A 15,398-nucleotide genomic window follows, 5' to 3' on the forward strand; every position below is an offset into this window, starting at 1 on the left:
GGACGATTTTGACCAAGGGAAACCCCAGAGAGACGATATACAAAATCGGGTATCCAGATAGATTTCTGTTGACCAGATCAGAATCTTCAAGTCCAAAACAAACGTAACTGGGTATAATACATCCAACAAACCCTGGAGAGATTTTTACCACAAATTATTCAGAACCTTACCTACATCTAGGAAGTTTTCTGGACGATTTTGACCAAGGGAAACCCCAGAGAGACGACATACAAAATTGGGTATCCAGATAGATTTCGGTTCACCAGATCAGAATCTTCAAGTCAGAAACAAAGCTAACTGGGTACAATACATCCAACAAACCCTGGAGAGATTTTTACCACAAATTATTCAGAACCTTACCTACATCGAGGAAGTTTCGTGGTCGATTTTGACCAAGGGAAACTCCAGAGAGACGCCAGAGAAAATCGGGTATCCAGAGAAATATATCCAAAAATTAAGAAAACCTTCAAACCCTTATGTAAACAAATTGTTTTACATAAAATTTGAAACAAAAAGAATTTTGTATTACTTATCGTATTCCGGATTGAACTATTGAACAAATAGTGACAAAGTCTTTTAGGTTACCAGTCCAACCCTAAGCCTGTTCAGTCAATTTATTGGCGAACTTACTTGAAAGACGAGTCGCTTCATCCTTCCAGTTCTAAACCCGTTATATATATATTTATACATATTATTTAACTTCTAACATTTATATACAGTCATTTATATTATTTACAGCTTAACGTTATTTAAATACAATTATTTACTTTATTTATAGCTTTCAGTCATTTACTGCTTTCTAGTGGTGACTAATAATCCCATATTTATTTCCGCAACTATTATTGTTTATATTCCGCATTTTATATCTAATTAATATAAATATCTGTCACACAGTAACTGTATCCGAGCCGTTATTCGTGGTGATTAGATCTTATATTATAATTTCTAACAATTGGTATCAGAGCTCGTGTGATTCATTCTGAAATTTTTGTTGAAAACTTTTGGTTAGCGTTTATATAAACCTTCCATAAGATTTTCTTTAAAAGTTTCATTTTAATATCACTTGTTCAAATCCTTAATCAAAAAAATTTAAAAAAAAATTATTTTATGTCTTCAAAAAATTACTCAAACATGAATTCTGTTTCTATTGCTAACAGTTTGGGTTCAGGTTCACGGGCACCCATACTTATACCTGAAGAGTATAATTCGTGGGTTGGCCGTATGAACCTTCATCTAAATACTTTAGGTGAAAATGTCTGGAAATGCGTGGAAGGAACGTATACTGGAATCTCTACAGAAGATATGGCCACTCTTGCTACAAATCAAATCACAATAGCCGAAAACAACAGAAAGCTTGAACTCCAAGCTAAAAAGGAACTAGTTTCTGGAATCCTACACAGTATTCTAAGTCAAATGGATGACATTATACTGTTAACCGCAAATCAAATTTGGGAAAGTTTAAAAAATCGTTTTTGTGGAAACGAAAGAATAATCGGAAACAAGAAAACATCCATTTTGAATGAATTTGACAATTTCAAAATGTTTTCATCAGAAACCATTCATGATGCTCACGACAGGTTCAATTTTATTGTTATTAAAATGAACAATTTGGGTATCAAAAAGTCACAACATGAGATAAATCTCAAATTTTTGAATAATCTTTTTGAAAGCTGGAAAATGGTAAAACTCATTATTTAGGGAAATCCAGCAATTCATATTGAATCTTTATACAATTTGTATGGAGAACTTTAATCGTATGAATCCTCTATTGAATCACCAACCACTACAACTTTTGGTGGACCATTAGCTCTTTTGTCCACATCTTCTCAACACCAAACACCCTTTTTCGATCAAAATCAAAACCAAGCATTTTTGGGAAATTGTTATAATTCTTTTGATTCAAATGATGAAGCGGATTATCAACAACTATGCGCCTTGGTAGCAAACACAAACCTACAAAGATTTTTGCCAAATTCTGGTCAATCAAATTTCAGACCAAATTATCAAAACAGGCCATCTTTTGGACCAAACAATTCAGGTTTTCAACCAAGACCATACTTTGGACAAAACAATCCAGGTTTTCAACAAAGACCATCTTTTGGACAAAGTTCTCAAAGACCATCTTTCCAAAACTACCTAAACCAAGGTTTCCAAAACCGGGGATTTCAAAACAATCCCAATCCAATTTTTAATAACAACTCAAATCAAGGTTCTAACAACAATCAAAATTTTGGATTTCAGCAATCTCAACAAAAGAACCAAGCCCAGGCACCTGAAAGACCACCAATTCAAAGTCAAAAGGCTGACAGTGATAATGATGATGTGATCATTTGTCACAATTGTAAAGGAAAAAATCACTATGCTCAAGAATGTCGTGCTAAAAGCAAATCCAAAGTCAAGGACTCATCATACTACGCTCAAAAAGCCGATGAATTAAAGAAACAGGAAAATCAAGATAAGCAAAGAGCATTGATGGCAATCCATGAACCAAACGTGGAATACTGGCCAACTTCTGAAGACGAAGCTGACAATGAACCAACACAATCAAACTTTTGTTTTGTAGTTGGTGTTGATAGACCTTCAAGAGCTCCAAACGTCATAGAACAGGTATGGTCTATGATCTCTGAACTTGGTCTGTCGAAATCAATTTTTGAGTCCCATATAACCAAGATTGAGAAAAGTCTAGAAGCTGATCTCAAAAAATATCATGACACAATGATCAATTCCGATATCTGCAAATCTGAGTTACAAACCTTGCAACTCAAATTTGGAGAATCAACAAGGATAAAGAACAAATTGGAAAGAGACGTTGAAAGAAAATCAGAAGATTATAATCACGTCTTGGAACAATTAAATCAAACCCTAATTCAGAAAAAGGATTTGGAACAAAAAAATCAGTCAGTCATTTCCTCTGAAACAAAAGATGTTTTAGAAAAGGAAATCCTTCAGTTGAAACAAAACTTTCAAGAATCAACTGAAAAATACAAAACTTTAAATGAAAAACTGACTGATTCTTTAAACCAAACCAATTTTCTTGAATCTGAAAACAAAAGATTGATATGGAATATGAATTCTATCAAAATTGCTAGAAAACTAAGTGATGATGTTTTCACCAAAGCAAACACCTTAGGAACTGGCAAAATTGATACGAATTACAGACCAGGAATTGGAAGAGAATCCTTTGAAAATGAACTAGCTAAACAAGAAAACATGACAATTTGTGAAAACTCTGAATCCACTCTTCCAGATCTTTTCACATCTGCTAATGAGGAAGATTCAGATGACGAAACAGTTATCAACTGTAGCCCAGATGACACTGCTTTCACTGTTTCCAAAAAGTCTATCAAAAGAGTTGTAAAATCTGAAATAAACTCTGCTAGTTCTTCAACAAACCAAATCAAACATACCAATGAAGCAACCATAACCCCACTTAACAAACCAAAGGCTTTTGAAAACAAACCAAAGAAACCTGTTAAACCATACGTCATAACTCAAAAACAAGTTTCCAAACAAAAACCAAAACCTTTTCAAAAACCTTTTGAAAACCGCTTTCAAGAGATCACCTTTAAAAATTCAAGGAACTTTCAAAAACGACCAAATCAGAAAGTTTCAAAACATCATCTTCAAAAAGTCTTTCATAACCGCCAATCACATCCCAGATATGAAGAGAACTTTTCAAAAAAAATTTCACATCTAGGATATCATTCACCAAATCACAGATTTTATCAACCAACGAATTTTCAGAAATAAATCACTTTTTGGGAAAATTTGATAAATAAAATCAAACCTCAACCATTCCATCCTTATAAACCAAACTCTAATAGCAATATGAAGTCAAATGCTACAAGAAGTTCAGTAAACAAAAAACCCAAAATAAAAATAACTAACAAACCAGGACCCATTCAGATTTGGGTACCTAAATCTTCTGTCTAAATTGCAGGTATCTAATGCTGGAGAACCCAAGGATGATACATGGTATATTGATAGTGGCTGCTCCAAGCATATGACAGGAAACCGAAACTACCTTCGTGACTTCAAACCCACCCAAACCAATCAAGACGTTACCTTCGGAAACAACATGACGGCAAAAATCAAGGGTTATAGAAACATAACAAATGGTAACTTCACCATAAAGAAAGTTGCCTATGTCGATGACCTGAAACACAACCTCGTCAGTGTTTCTCAACTGTGTGATAACAATCTTGAAGTCCTATTCACCAAACAAAGAAGCTTGATCATAGACGCCAAAACCAAAGAAATTATTGTTGACTCTGACCGTGCCGGAAATATGTATCCACTTGACATGGATCTTATTTATGGTAAACCCGATATTTGTCTGCTATCCAAAGCCCCAACAGATATTAGTTGGTTATGGCACCGCCGCCTTTCCCATCTAAACTTTGGGTACATCAACAAACTCATAGGCGATGATCTTGTTCGAGGGCTACCACTTCTAAAACTTGACAACGAAACTCTTTGTGCTGCTTGTGAAGGAGGAAAACTTTCCAAATCAACTCACAAAAGCATCCCAAATTCTAGTGTATCTGAACCACTAGAATTGTTGCACATAGACCTTTGTGGCCCTGCCAAAACCCAAACCATACAAGGGAAGAAGTACATTCTCGTTGTCGTTGATGGATTCTCACGCTTTACATGGGTCTTTTTCTTAAGACTAAAATCTGAAGCACCTGAAGAGATGATCAACTTCATCAAACAGATCGAACTGAAACTCAAACGACCTGTTCGAAGAATCATAAGTGATAATGGTTTAGAGTTCAAAAACAAGACTCTAGATTCATTTCTCAAAAACAAGGGAATTGAACACAACTTCTCAGCCCCATACACTCCACAACAAAACGGAGTTGTCGAAAGAAGGAACCGAACACTGTGTGAAGCTGCAAGATCAATGCTTATCTTCGCTGATCTGCCATAATACTTCTGGGCAGAAGCAATAGCCACAGCTTGCTACACTCAAAATCGTTCTTTAATCCATAAACATCTTCATAAAACACTATATGAAGTCATTAACAACCGAAAACCAAACATCAAATTTTTCCATATTTTTGGTTGTCGATGCTTCATAAAGAACAATAAAGACCACCTCTCAAAATTTGAATCAAGGTCGGACGAAGGAATTTTCCTTGGTTACTCATTTTCTTCAGCTGCTTATCGAGTACTGAACAAACGTACCAGAGTAATTGAAGAAAGTACCAATGTTCATTTCGATGAATTTTATGTCAGGAAATTGGATCGTGAACATTTTGGTTCAAAAATGATCGATAATATTTTTCAAAATCCAATTCAACAAACACCTTCTCCTGACAGAGATATTGAAATCGATCTTGATTTACTTTTTGAACAACCCAAAACCGCTTACAATTCTGAACTTCTAACTACTTCTATTGATTCTACAGGAACAACCACTGAAGGAACTCCACAAACAAACCGAAATGATGCAGATCAATTCGAGGGGGAACCACCTACACATACTTCTTCATTGGAACAAACACCAAATCCTCCTTTAAATACCCCATCCCCAAATATCCAAAACAATCCCGATGCATCATTTATGGGGGAACCTTCAAACCTATTCCAAGATGAAACTCCCGGAGAAGAACAATGGGATACTGAAATTCCAATTATTATAGCGGAAGAGAATCGCTTAATAAAATGGACCAGAAACCACCCAACTGACCAAATCATCGGAGATCCAAACTCAGGCATCCAAACTAGAGCCGCAACTTCTAATGATTGTTTATTTGGAGCCTTCTTATCCATGACTGAACCCAAAACCATACATTCTGCTCTCAAAGATCCAGACTGGGTAAAAGCTATGCAAGAAGAGCTAGAAGAATTTGAAAGAAATGACGTATGGAATCTTGTCCCTACCCCACCCGATGTTTCTGTTATAGGTTCAAGATGGGTATTCAGAAACAAAACTGACGATCAAGGAATCGTTTGTCGAAACAAGGCACGTCTCGTAGTCAAAGGATATTCACAACAAGAAGGAATCGACTACGATGAAACATATGCTCCAGTTGCCAGAATTGAAGCAATTCGCATCTTTCTTGCATATGCTGCACATAAGAACTTCAAAGTATTTCAAATGGATGTTAAATGTGCATTCCTACATGGAGAGTTAGATCGCGATGTATACATCCAACAACCACCAGGTTTCGAAGATCCCAAATTTCCTGATCACAGCTTCAAATTGCAGAAAGCTGTCTATGGCTTGAAACAAGCACCCCGAGCCTGGTATGCCACATTGACAACCTTTCTCGAAGAATCAGGTTTTAAAAGAGGTTCAATCGATCAAACCCTCTTTCGTAAAATCTATAATAAACATCTTTTAATCGTACAAATATATGTTGATGACATTATTTTCGGTTCTACTGATGAATCTTTGAGTATTAAGTTTGCAGATCTAATGAAGAGCAAATTTGAAATGAGCATGATTGGGGAGATGACTACTTTTCTCGGACTTCAAATCAAACAGTCAACTGATGGCATTTTCATCAACCAAGAGAATTATGTCAAAAACCTACTCACTCGCTTTTCAATGGACAAATCCAATACCTCAAAAACCCCAATGGCTTTTGGATACAAAATCGATGCAGACTTAAATGGCAAACCTGTTGATCAGAAAAGATATCGTGGAATGATCGGATCACTCTTATACCTCACTGCCAGCAGACCTGACATCATGTTTTCTACATGTGTATGTGCCAGATACCAAGCAAATCCTATGGAATCCCATGTAGTTGCTGTGAAACGCATCTTCAAATACCTAAAAGGCACTCCCAAACTTGGCCTTTGGTATCCAGCTAAATCCGATTTTCAGCTGAACGCTTTCACCGACTCAGACTATGGAGGATGCAAGTTAGATAGAAAGAGTACATCTGGTAGCTGTCAATTCCTAGGAGGTAGACTAGTGAGTTGGACTTCAAAGAAACAGACTTGTGTATCCACATCAACAGCAGAAGCTGAATACGTCGCTGCCGCCAGCTGTTGTTCGCAAGTCATATGGATGCAAACTCAACTGCGAGACTATGGCTTCAAAATTTCACAAATTCCCATATTTTGTGACTCAACCAGTGCAATTGCCATTTCTCACAATCCCGTTCACCATTCCATGACAAAGCACATCGATATTCGATATCATTTCATCAAAGACAACATTCAAAAGGGTCATATCGAATTGCACTTCATCAACACCGAAGATCAAATTGCCGATGTCTTCACTAAGGCTCTCGATGAAACAAAGTTTCAATACTTCCTAGGCCGCCTAGGAATGTTAAATCCAGATAACATCTATCCTTAAACTTTTACTTTTTGTTTGTACAAAAGTGTGTTTACTTTCATTCAAAAGGAAAATTCAAAAACAATTGAAAATTGCTTTCCTTTTAAAAATTACCAAAAACATTCAAATAACCAATATTTCCAAAAACATTCAGAAAAACAAATCTTCAAAAAAATTAATAAAAGACTTGCCATAATAAGCTTTTATAGAACCTTGTGATTAATCTTCTCTTGACTTAATTTTCAGATGCTTATGCTCGATGAAGATTTTAAGTCATATTGATTCTCAATTGGAGTGAAGGTTCAAATATCCTACTTTTCATAATGTATATAACTTTATTTCCTTCGATTTTATTTCATTATTGACGATTTTAAACAATCAAGGGACATAAGGTTAGGAGGTTCAGATGAAAACAAAAACACATGTGAGAATTTGTGCCTCGTCGATCTAAATCATTGTGGAAATCATTTCTTGTGAGCTTAGGTGTGTCACTATTGCTTATAAGGTATACCCAATTATACCTTGTCACGGTCTCATTTTTGCTTAGATATCAAAATGACCAGGGACGATACATTCATTTCTTACATACTAGACAAACTGTCTTTTATGCCACCTATCCCTACCTAGATAAAAGCCAACCAAAAATGAAGACTTGCGATCCCATGATCCATCAAGCAAACAACGACATATCCTTACAAGAAAACCAAAGGAGAAACAAATATCTATCAACATCTAATCCTCAAAGACAAATCAACAAGAAAACAAATGGATTCAATAAAGATATACCAAACAAAACAAAAAAAAATTATTCTATATTTGGTATTTTCAAACAAACTTTCAACCAAATGGTTATTTCAAAACAAAAATCATAAAATCCCGCGATTTGTTTTAACCATTTTTCACAAAAGAAGATATCTCAATCACTCAAGTCAAATACTCTTAAAAAGGTCTCAAATGTAGCAAATTCTCAATGCTAAAACAAAATATCTTTTTACAATAAATCGATATTGATCAACAAACAGGATACTATCAAAGAAGAAGCTGCAACAACAATGGATTTCCCGGGATACTGTAGCCTTCATCACTGAAGAATCTTAGTTGCAAACTGCACTATGAAAATTGCTAAACCCCTCTACATGTATTTCCCGACGGAGAGAGAGTGAACTTTAATGGCATGAATGAAGAAACCCACTGAGTAATGCCGAAACCAGTCTTACGTGATTGATTATCTAATAATGAGACTAAGTGACCTTTCAGGAAAAGCATAGCTGAACACCTCCAATATGAGTGTGAGTCGTCAGAGAGAGATATCACTCATTTTTAGTGATCATTAACTTGTTCTGCTGCCAGAACAACCAAACACCCAAGTGAAGTGTGAGCTATACCTATGAGCGTTCATCTGAATCGACCTGTTAGACCACTTGTCGTCGTTAATAATGCTATAAAATCTAAGGAAATTTCTTTAGATACATATATGGCTACTCTTTGATGACCGAACCCGAGACTTTGATTCGGAATCAAATTTCTAAAAATCTTTTACATAAGATATGTCAAACCAAGTCATAAACTTTCAAATCGATCACTATGGTTTTATATATATCTTATCGATTGACAAAACTTTTATCCAAAATCTTAAAGATAAATTGTTAATTGATAATCGGTCTTTTAAAAACATACATGTCCTTATTCCAGCAATGATCACATAGGGGGAAATTGTTGAAAAATGTTTTTGTATGTGACCATCACTGAAATAAGATGAACTGTATTTATTTAATCTGACAAATATTATCAGTTATTTCAGGTTTCATGGATTCGTAATTAAACAAAAATACGCAAAGGCGAAATACGCAAAGACGGAAAGTCAACCACGTTTGAAGACAAAAACCAATCAAGGGCTAAAAGTGTCAAACTTCAAAACAATTTGGATTAATTATGTAAATTCAATTAATCTTAATTGAATTTATGTATATTAATTTATTTGTATTTCATTTGCAAATACCTAGTGAAGAAAAGATACATCTCCAAAATACAAGTATTTATACCAAATACCTAGTATTTATACCAAATACTTCTCTTGCAAATCAAAGAAGCAAAAGCCAAATTGACTTCTACTACTCCACCTCTTTATTTGACAGCCAATAATCCATACATATTAGATATTTATGTGTGTGTATGTATACTTGTATGTATGTATGGAAAGTGTATGTATATGTAAGTTAGTATATAAGAGAGTTGTGTGCTCTTTCATTCATAACCTCTTATAAACTTTGAAAAACCTCTCCATACACCAAAACCTCTCAACCAAGAACATCTCCTGCATCTTCAAGAAGTTCTTCAACATCATCTTCATCTTCATCCTTGAAGCAAGAACACCAAGAACACCAAGAACACCAAGAACATCAAGAACACCAAGAACACCAAGAACAACAAGAACACCAAGAACACCAAGAACAACTCCAAACAACCTACAAATACCCTCCAAACATCCTCCAAATACCCTCCTTAAACCTCCTCCAAACATCCTTTAAACCACCACAAAATCTCCACCTTGCTGTTTTTTCGACATCAGAATTTCGAAGTTAAGAAAAAAATCACCGAGCACAACTCAACAAGATAATATGGGAGAGATTTTTACCACAAATTATTCAGAACCTTACCTACATCTAGGAAGTTTTCTGGACGATTTTGACCAAGGGAAACCCCAGAGAGACGATATACAAAATCGGGTATCCAGATAGATTTCTGTTGACCAGATCAGAATCTTCAAGTCCAAAACAAACGTAACTGGGTATAATACATCCAACAAACCCTGGAGAGATTTTTACCACAAATTATTCAAAACCTTACCTACATCTAGGAAGTTTTCTGGACAATTTTGACCAAGGGAAACCCCAGAGAGACGATATACAAAATTGGGTATCCAGATAGATTTCGGTTCACCAGATCAGAATCTTCAAGTCAGAAACAAAGCTAACTGGGTACAATACATCCAACAAACCCTGGAGAGATTTTTACCACAAATTATTCAGAACCTTACCTACATCTAGGAAGTTTCGTGGTCGATTTTGACCAAGGGAAACTCCAGAGAGACGCCAGAGAAAATCGGGTATCCAGAGAAATATATCCAAAAATTAAGAAAACCTTCAAACCCTTATGTAAACAAATTGTTTTACATAAAATTTGAAACAAAAAGAATTTTGTATTACTTATCATATTCCGGATTGAACTATTGAACAAATAGTGACAAAGTCTTTTAGGTTACCAGTCCAACCCTAAGCCTGTTCAGTCAATTTATTGGCGAACTTACTTGAAAGACCAGTCGCTTCATCCGTCCAGTTCTAAACCCGTTATATATATTTATACATATTATTTAACTTCTAACATTTATATACAGTCATTTATATTATTTATAGCTTAACGTTATTTAAATACAGTTATTTACTTTATTTATAGCTTTCAGTCATTTATTGCTTTCTAGTGGTGACTAATAATCCCATATTTATTTCCGCAACTATTATTGTTTATATTCCGCATTTTATATCTAATTAATATAAATATCTGTCACACAGTAACTGTATCCGAGCCGTTATTCGTGGTGATTAGATCTTATATTATAATTTCTAACAAAAGGTTTACGCCCAGATCTTCAAATCTTCAACCAATCCATGAAGAACATTCATAACAAACTTCAAATATTCATAATCCTCAAGAACATACCGTGAACTCACATGATCCAACCGTAAACCCATTTTCCAACTGTAAACTCCAACTATGAACTCATTTCCAACATTTCCAATTAATTTTCAATTAATTGTAAGTCTTCCTTATATAATTAAATTATTATTTAATTACTATTTAAATTAATATTCTTATTAATTTAAATGCGACATCAAATATAAATATTTTTAGGATACGATCTCTGTTACGTGTTCTAATCCGAGGAGCAGTCGCAGTCACTTCGAGTTCGATCAAGCAGACGCACTAGAGGTGAGTTCATACCCCCATATTTTCCAATGCTTTTTAATGTTTTTAAGGGGGGGGGGGGGAATACAAGTAAAAGCACAAGTAATCTTGTGTTTAAAAATATAATTTGGTTTATTATATTTTCCTATCATTAGCACACATGGAACTTAGAACTTACTAAACATGGTAAACATTGTTACTACTAGACTTGAAATCAGTTTTACAAAACATGTTAAGATACAAACGCTACAAACATAGTTTTCAAACAAGGAAACAAATTTATGAATTATGAAATAAAAGATATTATTTTATAAGGATTCATGTTAATAACAAAAAGGGGTTTTCATGGTATTATTCGTGGATTCGTTGAGAGAACTACAGTGTGAGAAACATCTTCTGGGAAGTCTACCCCTTGTAACCAGAGTCTCTCCTGGAGGGAGAGCGTGAGTTTGTGTATAGATCTATACGGGAGTGACAATCCCGCACCCTGACTATTAGCTACAGTCAACCTGGGGTGATAAACGCCATTCAGTTTACGACGTCCGAAATATGTCGTAGTGTTTATCGTCCATAGTATGGTTATAAGAACTCACAGGGGAAACAACGACTCGTTCACGTAATAATATACCTAACAAACAGTCAACAAGGTTAGTAACTATGTGATGACTTAGCATGTACACTAAGGTAATATGAAATTAATATTCGACTGTCTGTTCGATCTAGATTTCTCTAACTCGTATGTACTAAGTGATCACAGGAGGGTATTAACAACACTTTCAGCTTACAGAACACACTATACATACTGGTGGTAGCGAGGGTTTTCATACAAAGGTTTTCATATAGAACATACTATACATTACTGGTGGTAGCCAGATTTTTCAAATAGAACAATGCTTAAACAACATAAGTATGGTAGATACTTGTACTCTTCGGTTTGGAACAGATGATTCAATAACTTACACTTAGGGAAAATATAGGATTTTCCAAGATAAACATAAGTATTCTACAAACAATCGGTTTATCATTTCATTAATGAACATTCATTGTTAATTCCATAAGTCCTTAGTTTATGCATCCAGGCTATGTATGGAGAATATCCAATAGACCATGAAATGTGTGGTTTCTGCCTATTTTCCTATTCCTTGTTTGGTTGTGCGCTTAGGGAAGATCCACACAATCGATCATCTGTTCGATATAGGTTTATACATAGCTAGTATGAGCTAAGTACTTATAGAAGGAATGGGTTTAATCATGCATTCAATAAGAAAATATTGGATTTTCTTGAGGAACATTTTCAACAGAAGATTCAAAGGACCAGTACAATTAAATCTGTAAATATCTAGTGAATACTTTAGGGTTATATACATGAAGATCCGACAACTAGTGGGATGTGTGGTATCCGCCTCACTTCCTGTTCTTTGTTTGGTTGTGGGCTTGGGGCGAAACCACACAATCGATTGTTTGTTCGATCGGGATTGTATATGATTTGTATACACTAAGTACTCGCAGGAGGAACTAGTAAGAATCATTTTTACTTAACATTCATTACATCAGAAAACATAAGGTTTTCTGGAGAAATACAACGCACTTTTCGAAAGGACAAAGAACCAGTTTTTCTAAAACAAAACGCTTATGAACTCACCAGCTTTATGCTGATACTCTTTCAAAACCTACTTATATTCTCAGGACACTAGTAGACAGGTACACACACCGGATTCTAGAAGATGGAGCATAGTGTCTTCAAGTATTTACATGCTATTTACTTTTGGAGTCAGTTATATATGATTCAAGTACAATGTAAACATTTATACTATTAATACAATGGTTGTTGTTGCTTTGATTACTATTATTCAATTGTTGTGATACTATACATGACGTCCTCCGCCCCCGAACGTTTCCACCGTTCTGGTTTGGGGTTGTGATATATCTCTCTATAAATTCCTAAATTATGGAAGTTGCATTTGTTGCACAAGGGCATGTTTCCAGAATAACGACTGGGAGTTGTTGGAGTAGTGGGAACAACAACAGGAGTGGTAGCGGCATGAACTGCCACTACTTGTTGTTTCTTGTTGGGCTCCTACAAAGACTAGCCCTTACGCTTGTTCCAAAACTTTTTCTTCCCACCAGTCTTCTTTGGTGGTTCAGGAACGGCTTCTACTGTATCAATATCAACCCCGTGATCTATAAGAGTTTGCGCTAAACACTTGGCGCTGTCGAAAGTGGAAGGTTTGGCAGCCAACACATTCCCTTGAGTTGGGGGCGTCAATCCCCAAATGTACTTCTCTATTTTCTTGCTTTCCGGGGTGACCATCCCCGGACAGAGAAAAGCCAGATCGCAGAATCTAGTTGTATAAGTAGCAATGTCGAAACCCTTCATGTTTAGGTTCCAGAGCTTTTGCTCCAACTTCTGCATCTCGCCCCTTGGGCAGTACTCAGCAAGCATTAGCTCTTTTAAACTCTCCCAACCCATGGCATTGGCTATTGGCAGAGTTAGGGATTTGACCCGGCCATTCCACCAAGTCAATGCTCGGTCGGTGAAGGTGCAGGCGGAAAACTTCACCTTGCTTGCCTCGGAGTATGCACAAATCTCGAAAATTGATTTGATTTTCTCGAACCACCGGGTTAGGGCAATGACTCCTCCATTGCCGTCGAAGGATTTGGGCTTCGCATTCATGAAATCTTTGTAGGAACACTCCTTCTGGTGTCCCTGGCCACCTTCAAGATTTGGGGGATGGGTACCACTTCCTGATCCGCTAGAGCCACCAGGATTCATCTGCGGCATTGCAGCAGCCACAACGGCTGTAACTGCTGCCTGGAACATAAAAGGATCGAATTGAGGAGGTGGTGGCGGTGAAGGTTCGTTGTTCTTCTTGTTGGTCTCTTTCTGGGAGGCATCTTTTCTCTAAAAAGATACAAGTGGAAAATGACGATAAGCCTCCTATACAATCATGAATCGAATATTTTCGAGCAAGATATATCTTAATCCTACAACAATAACAGATACCTACAATAAAAGCTTACTAGCAATAGCAAGTAACTGCAGGTCTTCCATTTGGTAGGGTTAGTATTACTTATGCAGTGTTATAAAATCATAAAATACTTCTATAGTATTTTAACTATGCTTCATTAGTATAAGATTTGGTGAGTTTTAGACTTGTCGCAACACCACAGTCACTCCCGAACACATGTTGGTCATATCTCGGACAAATATAGTTGATCATGTTATATTTCCCCCACATATGACTACATAACTATTCAGGTTTAACCGTAGTGTCCAACTCGCCCTAAATACTTTTATATAGTTCTTACTATGTTATAGCTTCTTGTACGTATGTATACTTGTATACTTCTTGTAAAAATACTTATATTCTTAAAGTATACTTTTAGTTTCAGAGCACTTTGGCCCCTTTAATGTTTATAGTTGTATACCATGTAAAGTTCGGTATACTTAGTTCACTATAAACAATAGCTCTGATACCAATCTGTCACACCCCCAAACCGAAATGGCGGAAACGTTCGGGGGTGGAGGACGTCATGTATAATATTACAACAATTGCATCATAGTAATCACAGTAAACACAACCATTACATTGAATAAGTAAAACATTTACACCTGTTTGATTCATATTTATATACATCAAAAGTATAACAAAATATAAAAGACGTGACTCTATACGCTCCGTCTTCTCAAAAGCTGTGGTGTACCTGTCTACTAATTTCCTGAGAATACAAACAGTTTTGAAAGAGTATCAGCAATAAGCTGGTGAGTTCATAAGCATGTTTGTGTAATGAAAACCTGTTAATAAATCAATGAAAATGTTTGTATGTTTCCAAGAAAATCCAATATTTTCTAGCATGTTTGTTTTTTACAGTATCCCATAATGTATTAGTTCGTATGCTTGGTTACCCCTAGATGTGTTGTATGTTGTTGTTTTGAATGATAAACCCTTTTTCATAAAAAAAAACCTGGCTATCACCAGTATATGTAGTAAGTTCAATTACTTTAAAATAAAACAAATTGAAGTTGTTACCATTCATACATTAATCGTATTATTTACTGCCAAATTTATGAGTTGTTATAACCATACTTGACCATTGAATTGCTTGAACGACGTTCTTCAGGTGTCGGAATCGA

Source organism: Lactuca virosa, chromosome 4, assembly GCF_052849685.1.
Source record: "Lactuca virosa cultivar CGN04683 chromosome 4, Lactuca_virosa_CGN04683_v6, whole genome shotgun sequence".
Classification (NCBI taxonomy): domain Eukaryota; kingdom Viridiplantae; phylum Streptophyta; class Magnoliopsida; order Asterales; family Asteraceae; genus Lactuca; species Lactuca virosa.